Source organism: Oncorhynchus clarkii, chromosome 1, assembly GCF_045791955.1.
Source record: "Oncorhynchus clarkii lewisi isolate Uvic-CL-2024 chromosome 1, UVic_Ocla_1.0, whole genome shotgun sequence".
In the NCBI taxonomy this organism is placed as follows: Eukaryota; Metazoa; Chordata; class Actinopteri; order Salmoniformes; family Salmonidae; genus Oncorhynchus; species Oncorhynchus clarkii.
Genome location: NC_092147.1, coordinates 52193009 through 52200159, shown reverse-complemented (window position 1 = coordinate 52200159; position 7151 = coordinate 52193009).

Sequence of the window (7151 nt, the reverse complement as noted above, 5' to 3'; positions counted from 1 at the left end):
TTCTCTTGCGAATAAAACGTGGGTTTGTTTTAGGAACCTTAGTATTTCTAACAGCAACAACAGCACAATGGTCACTTAAATCATTACAAAAAACACCACCCGCAGAATAATTATGTGGAACATTTGTCAATATCAAATAAATCAGGGTAGATTGATCTGGGCATTTAAGATTTGGGCGAGTGGGTAAGTTAATCAACTGGGTAAGATTCATAGAATTACAAAACGTTTTTTAAATCATCAGACACTGGCTTTAACCAACACCAGTTGAGATCACCAATCAAGATAATTTCAATGTAAAGAAGTTTAGACATAAGGTGCGTCAAAGAAGAAAATGCATCACCGAAAGCCAATGACAGTTATAGAGAGACCCTTTGAAACCTCAATATTCAAAGCAAGAAATTCCAACTGTTTACATATAGCTTCAGACTTTGCCACACTTACAGGGAATTTAGTTTTTACATATATAGCCACACCCCCAGATTTCTTAACCCGATCATTGCGATAAACATTGTAACCACTTATACATTTATCAAAAACAGACTTGCTGAGCAGGTTTCAGAAAACACAATTACATCAGCATCAGTTGATTTAGCCCAAATCCTAACCCCATCAATTTTTGACAACAGGCTGCAGACATTTAAATGAAAACTACCAAAACCAGATCTTGATTTAAAGGGGGTTTGGAGACATTGCATATCAGGGCCAGGGTTAGGTTGCACGTTACCTGATATCAACAAAAGAAGAATAACTAGGCACCTCTGTTTAATAACCTTGTAGGCTTCTCTTTTTTAAGAGACCTACCGCAAGCAAATTATACAAGTGAGTTTCCAGACAATACAAAATGGTCATTTAAAACCATTAGACTTTGGTAGTGACACAAATTCATGCTGTTCACGTCATGCCACAAATACATCGGCACTTGGACGAGTGGACCGAGTGAAAAAGAGCGAGTTCCTGCAGACAAAATGTCTAATGGACGGGAGAGCACATTGTCAGATGTACTCACCCAGCGGCAATGTTCGTTTTCTCCAGAGTTCAGTAAAGTCAGTGCACAAAGCAATACCACGAAAATTTTCATTTTTTCTGACAAATGTAAAAAATAAAAAAAAAGAGGCCAACGAAGGTAAGGGGAGAGAAGGACAGCTGTATGTATGATTTTGAATGTGAGTATTTGCGCGTGTGAGTAGATTGGGTGTTGAGGTCGTAGGTACAACTGAAAGCAATTCCGTTCTCAAATGTCTGTTTAATGTGAGAAATAAAATGAAAAACACCTGTTAGACCATTACAATGCGGACTGTCTTGCATTTTTACTATTACCAACAAGACAACGAAGTGATACGTGCCATGGAGACTTATACGGATACTTTCCAAACACCAAAAGTTCCCAGGCTGAGAGATATTGTTTACTACACTATTATGCATACAATCCAAGTCATACGTTTATTGTCATTCATACTTATTTTTAACCGAATATCTTTGCAAAAGTGCTCATTGTGTCAATTCAGAGCTCAGAAATATTGGAATAATGTGCTTAAGGGGACTGACACTCAAGGCGCACAACAAGATAACACAACAACCACATTTTCAATTGACAATCATTACTTTAAATGGGTGTGGTCGATAGATTTGTATAGGCATATATAAACAATGTATTTAACTTGTAAACCAAGGTTGGGTTAGTTGGTCTAAGCAACATGCACCTGGATAATCGCGTCATGAATCGGGACGGGCTCCTACGTCCTCATATACGAAATAAAGACATAGAAGCATACCCAATTATTGTCACGTTCTGACCTTTATTTCCTTTGTTTTGTCATTATTTAGTATGGTCAGGGCGTGAGTTGGGGTGGGCAGTCTATGTGTGTTTTTCTATGATTTTGGGATTTCTATGTTTCGGCCTAGTATGGTTCTCAATCAGAGGCAGGTGTCATTAGTTGTCTCTGATTGAGAATCATACTTAGGTAGCCTGGGTTTCACTGTTTGTTGGTGGGTGTTTTTCACCACACGGTACTGTTTTGGGTTTTCGTTCGTTCCGCGTTTATTGTTTTTGTATTCAGTTGTGTTCATGTTGAGTATTACTTATTAAAAGAACCATGGACACTTAACCAGGTAGGCAAGTTGAGAACAAGTTCTCATTTGCAACTGCGACCTGGCCAAGATAAAGCATAGCAGTGTGAACAGACAACACAGAGTTACACATGGAGTAAACAATTAATAATACAGTAGAAAAAAGGAGAGTCTATATACATTGTGTGCAAAAGGCATGAGGAGGTAGGCGAATAATTACAATTTTGCAGATTAACACGAGTGATAAATGATCAGATGGTCATGTACAGGTAGAGATATTGGTGTGCAAAAGAGCAGAAAATAAAATAAAAACAGTATGGGGATGAGGTAGGTAAAAATGGGTGGGCTATTTACCGATAGACTATGTACAGCTGCAGCGATCGGTTAGCTGCTCAGATAGCAGATGTTTGAAGTTGGTGAGGGAGATAAAAGTCTCCAACTTCAGCGATTTTTGCAATTCGTTCCAGTCACAGGCAGCAGAGAACTGGAACGAAAGGCGGCCAAATGAGGTGTTGGCTTTAGGGATGATCAGTGAGATACACCTGCTGGAGCGCGTGTTACGGGTGGGTGTTGCCATCGTGACCAGTGAACTGAGATAAGGTGGAGCTTTACCTGGCATGGACTTGTAGATGACCTGGAGCCAGTGGGTCTGGCGACGAATATGTAGCGAGGGCCAGCCGACTAGAGCATACAGGTCGCAGTGGTGGGTGGCATAAGGTGCTTTAGTGACAAAACGGATGGCACTGTGATAAACTGCATCCAGTTTGCTGAGTAGAGTGTTGGAAGCAATTTTGTAGATGACATCGCTGAAGTCGAGGATCGGTAGGATAGTCAGTTTTACTAGGGTTAGTTTGGCGGCGTGAGTGAAGGAGGCTTTGTTGCGGAATAGAAAGCCGACTCTAGATTTGATTTTCGATTGGAGATGTTTGATATGAGTCTGGAAGGAGAGTTTACAGTCTAGCCAGACACCTAGGTACTTATAGATGTCCACATATTCAAGGTCGGAACCATCCAGGGTGGTGGTGCTAGTCAGGCGTGCGGGTGCAGGCAGCGAACGGTTGAAAAGCATGCATTTGGTTTTACTAGCGTTTAAGAGCAGTTGGAGGCCCCGGAAGGAGTGTTGTATGGCATTGAAGCTCGTTTGGAGGTTAGATAGCACAGTGTCCAAGGACGGGCCGGAAGTATATAGAATGGTGTCGTCTGAGTAGAGGTGGATCAGGGAATCGCCCGCAGCAAGAGCAACATCATTGATATATACAGAGAAAAGAGTCGGCCCGAGAATTGAACCCTGTGGCACCCCCATAGAGACTGCCAGAGGACCGGACAAATAGGATTTGGTGCATTCCGGAGTTCACTTATGGTCCCACAAAGATAGTCTTAAGAGAAATTCATTTCAGCATACTGTAAATGCCTGTGTATAACAAGCATTATTTTCATCATCTTCAAATGAATTCTGTAGAAGCAGCCTTTATTTTCAGACTCTGCAGGCCTGCTGGGAGGAAATATATTACAATAAACAGGTAAGATTCATCCCACAAAAACATAAACAACAAAGTTGTATTTCAAGACAGTTTAGAGAAGGTGGTCATAAGAGTTCTTAATGTCACTTGCAAATTGTGAGGCATGAGCAGATGTGAAATGTTGAGAGAGGCCCTTCTGAAAGCACATGATATGGTATTTTGTGGCACGGTCTAACAACCTTACCTCATCTTGCAGAAGAAGCTCATGGTCCACTATCTGCTGCTCCAGAGTCAAGGCCAGGTCCCGCCCCATGTCACCACAGAGCACATGAGGAACTGGTTGGTGTCTCAGGGCAAAAAATCCCTTAGGGAGAGGTGAGTACCACGTCAGCACTCACCTTCACTGCCATTCCCTGCCACCAGCAGCACTCCAGGAGGTGTGGGTAAAATAAACAACAGAAAAATCAGAAGCCAGGAAAGTTGAATTGCTCTGTTTTATTTGAAGGGTGTGGAAGGAAACCCTGGAGGAGAGAAATGACCTCGCTCGGCTGGTAAGAGAATGAGAGTTAGAGACATACTACAAGTTAGTGAGCCTTTCAACAACGAGTTAGCACAGCAGAATAGATCTGTTGTGAAATTTCATTAATGGGACCTCCTGTTTCATACTGCAGGCCTGGGAAGTAAACACTTGCCTAAAAATGATGGACATAGAGCACGAGGCTTTCTGCAAGCTCCGCCGCTCCATGCACCCCACCTCGCCAGCTGACATGTGAGTTCCATGTACTGCCCTGCATATGACTTGATCCATTTATCTACATATCTGGAACTACGCAGAAACAGACTAAGACAGTGTTCTATGTGAGCACATTGCACATCGTTTAGCTTTGTTTTCTCCTTTTGTTGATTTCCGCGATCCTAAGGTCCACAGCATTGTGGAAAGAGCTGTGAGAAGCATTCTGGGCAAGCAGTCCAAAGAGCCCCGTAGCAACCTGCTCAGCCCATCTCAGGTGGTGGTGGAGGTGGTGCCCTGGCTCCTCCTGGCCCTGTGGCTGCAGCCAGAGTAAGGACATTCAGAGCACCCAATCCTTATAAGCGGGATGGCCGTGGGCATGGTGGCGGCCGTAGTGGAGAAGCTCTCCTCCTGCATGTTAAAGGACCCTTCCCCTCACATCCCTTTCTCCCGGGCTGCTGCTTTTGACTCTGTGGTCGATCCTCGGGAGAATCAGTCAGTCCTACTCCACGGATGACCTCCAGAGCCCTTTTTATATGAGCTCTGTCTGTGCCTTTGTGGCGGATGAGGTGCAGAGCTGCTTCCAGCCCCCTGCAGCCACCCTACCAGTCCCCCCTGTCCTCGCGGTGGCAGTTTCCACCACACTACCAGCTGGCATCCAAGCAGGTGAGTAGCAATGACTGAGCACTCTGACAGATGCCTGTTCCGATGACATCTAGGTGCCTTGTAGTAGTAGAGCTCACCAGGATTGTTGTCACCCATAACACAGACCCGGCTTCTTCCCACCTGAATGTGGTGGACATCACCCCTAATACAGAGGCAGACCCGGCTTTTTCCAACCTGAATGTGGTGGACATCACCCCTAATACAGAGGCAGAGCCCATCTCTTCCCTCTTGGAGGTTGTGGACGTCACACCTGAAGAAAGGACTCTCACGATGGCCGTCTTCGCCACTCTGCCAGCTGACATCCAAGCAGGTGAGTAACACTTAGAGCACTCTGACAAGTGCCGTTTGTCATGACATCTTAGTAGAACCTTTCAACTGGCCAGTGTTTAGAAGCTACGGTTTGCATTTGTTTACATTCTGTTCCTCTTTTTTCCCTTTCCAGAGGATGTTGCTGTGGTCATCTCGGATGTCACTCCACACGTCACCAAGGACGTGACACTGGATGTTCCATGCAGAGCTAGGAAAGGGGCAGTCCGGCGATTTATTTTGCAGGCTTTGGAGGGCAGTGTGCTGCTGCGCCTGCCACAAGGAAGAGGAGGAACAATATTAATTATTCATCAGACCATCAGAAATGGGATTGAACCATAGACCATTCAATTATTTGCATTATAATTGGACTCAATTCTGCTTTTCTTCGGTTTACTACTTAAGTTCAGAAAGTTTCTATAAACGTTCACTTTGCAAGTGTGGAGTAGGTTGTGTAAATAAGTGGGAAACATCCCAATTGTAATGCTTTGAATATAAACTTACCTGTACATATCAGAATCATACATTCGACAGCCACCTATTCCTCCACATGTATTGATCCCCCACTGCAAACATGTTGAGTCAATTCCAGATGCTGGAATGCAGGTGCAGTGGGCCTAATATGTAATGATGTGATACCATGTGTACCCCATATCCTGTGTTTGTGTTTTTATTTTTTAAACTTTTATTTAAATGGAGTCACACTGAGATTAAACATCTATTTTACAAGAGTGCCCTGTAAAAGTTGAAGTCATATTGAACAACTACCAGAGAGAACCTTCTCTACATAGGAATTGCATACCATGTTTTTTCCATACATCAAAATAATACTTTGTCAATTACTTACCTAGATAAGGCCTCAACAAGGTCCCAGTTAATGGTTGCAAATATCTTATTTCAGTGCCAATGAGTTACACTGAGTGTATAAAACATTCAAACCTGCTCTTTCCATGACATATGCTGACCAAGTGAATCCAGGTAACGCTATAATTCCTTATGGATGTCACTAGTTAAATCCACTTAAATCAGTAAAGATAAAGAGGAGACAGGTTAAAAAATATATTGTAAGGCAATTGAGACATGGATTGTGTATGTGTGTCATTCAGATGGTGAATGGGCAAGACCAAATATTTAAGTCCCTTTGAACAGAGTATGGTAGAAGTTTGTGTCAAGAACTGCCATGCTGTTGGGTTTTTCACGCTCAACACTTTTCCCTGAGTATCAACAATGATCCACCACCAAGGGGGGAAACTCAATAGGTGTTCTTAATGTTTTGTTCACTCAGTGTATATCAATTCCTAGCATATACTTTTATTTGTATGTGTACTGATACTGTAAATACACAAATTATATTAATGTTATCTACAATATATTATAATACCGTAAGCCTCCCTGCTGCAGGGACATTTCCTCCTACAATTTTGAGCTGATTTTCTTCACTTCAGCAATATTTTCTATCTTTGTTCATTTTTACATTTATTGTGTTTGGAATGGCACTGTTACTACAGGAGATGATGCTATCATAAAGTATTTGATGTAAGTATGTAGGATAATTACCCATAATGCTCACTGACTGAACATTCAAAATTACCATAGCAATTATTGACGCATTCACATCCCATCGGAAACTTGGAACCTCAGAGTTAAAATGAATGTACGTTATTAGCGTAGAGCTTCCTACTGGTTGATTCTGATACTTCACAAGTGGGAAACTTAAAATCATCATTCCATAACGAGTTAGTGAGTCAGAAATGTCAGAATTTCCTAGTTCGACTTGAATGATGTAGGGCAGGTCAGTAACCAAATTATTTGACTGTGCCCAGTCGCACACAGACTTTTATGGTCACACAAGTTGCCACCGGTGGATTCAAAATGAGTAGCCTAACAATTATTTACATGGCCCCAGGTACATTTGCAACCAA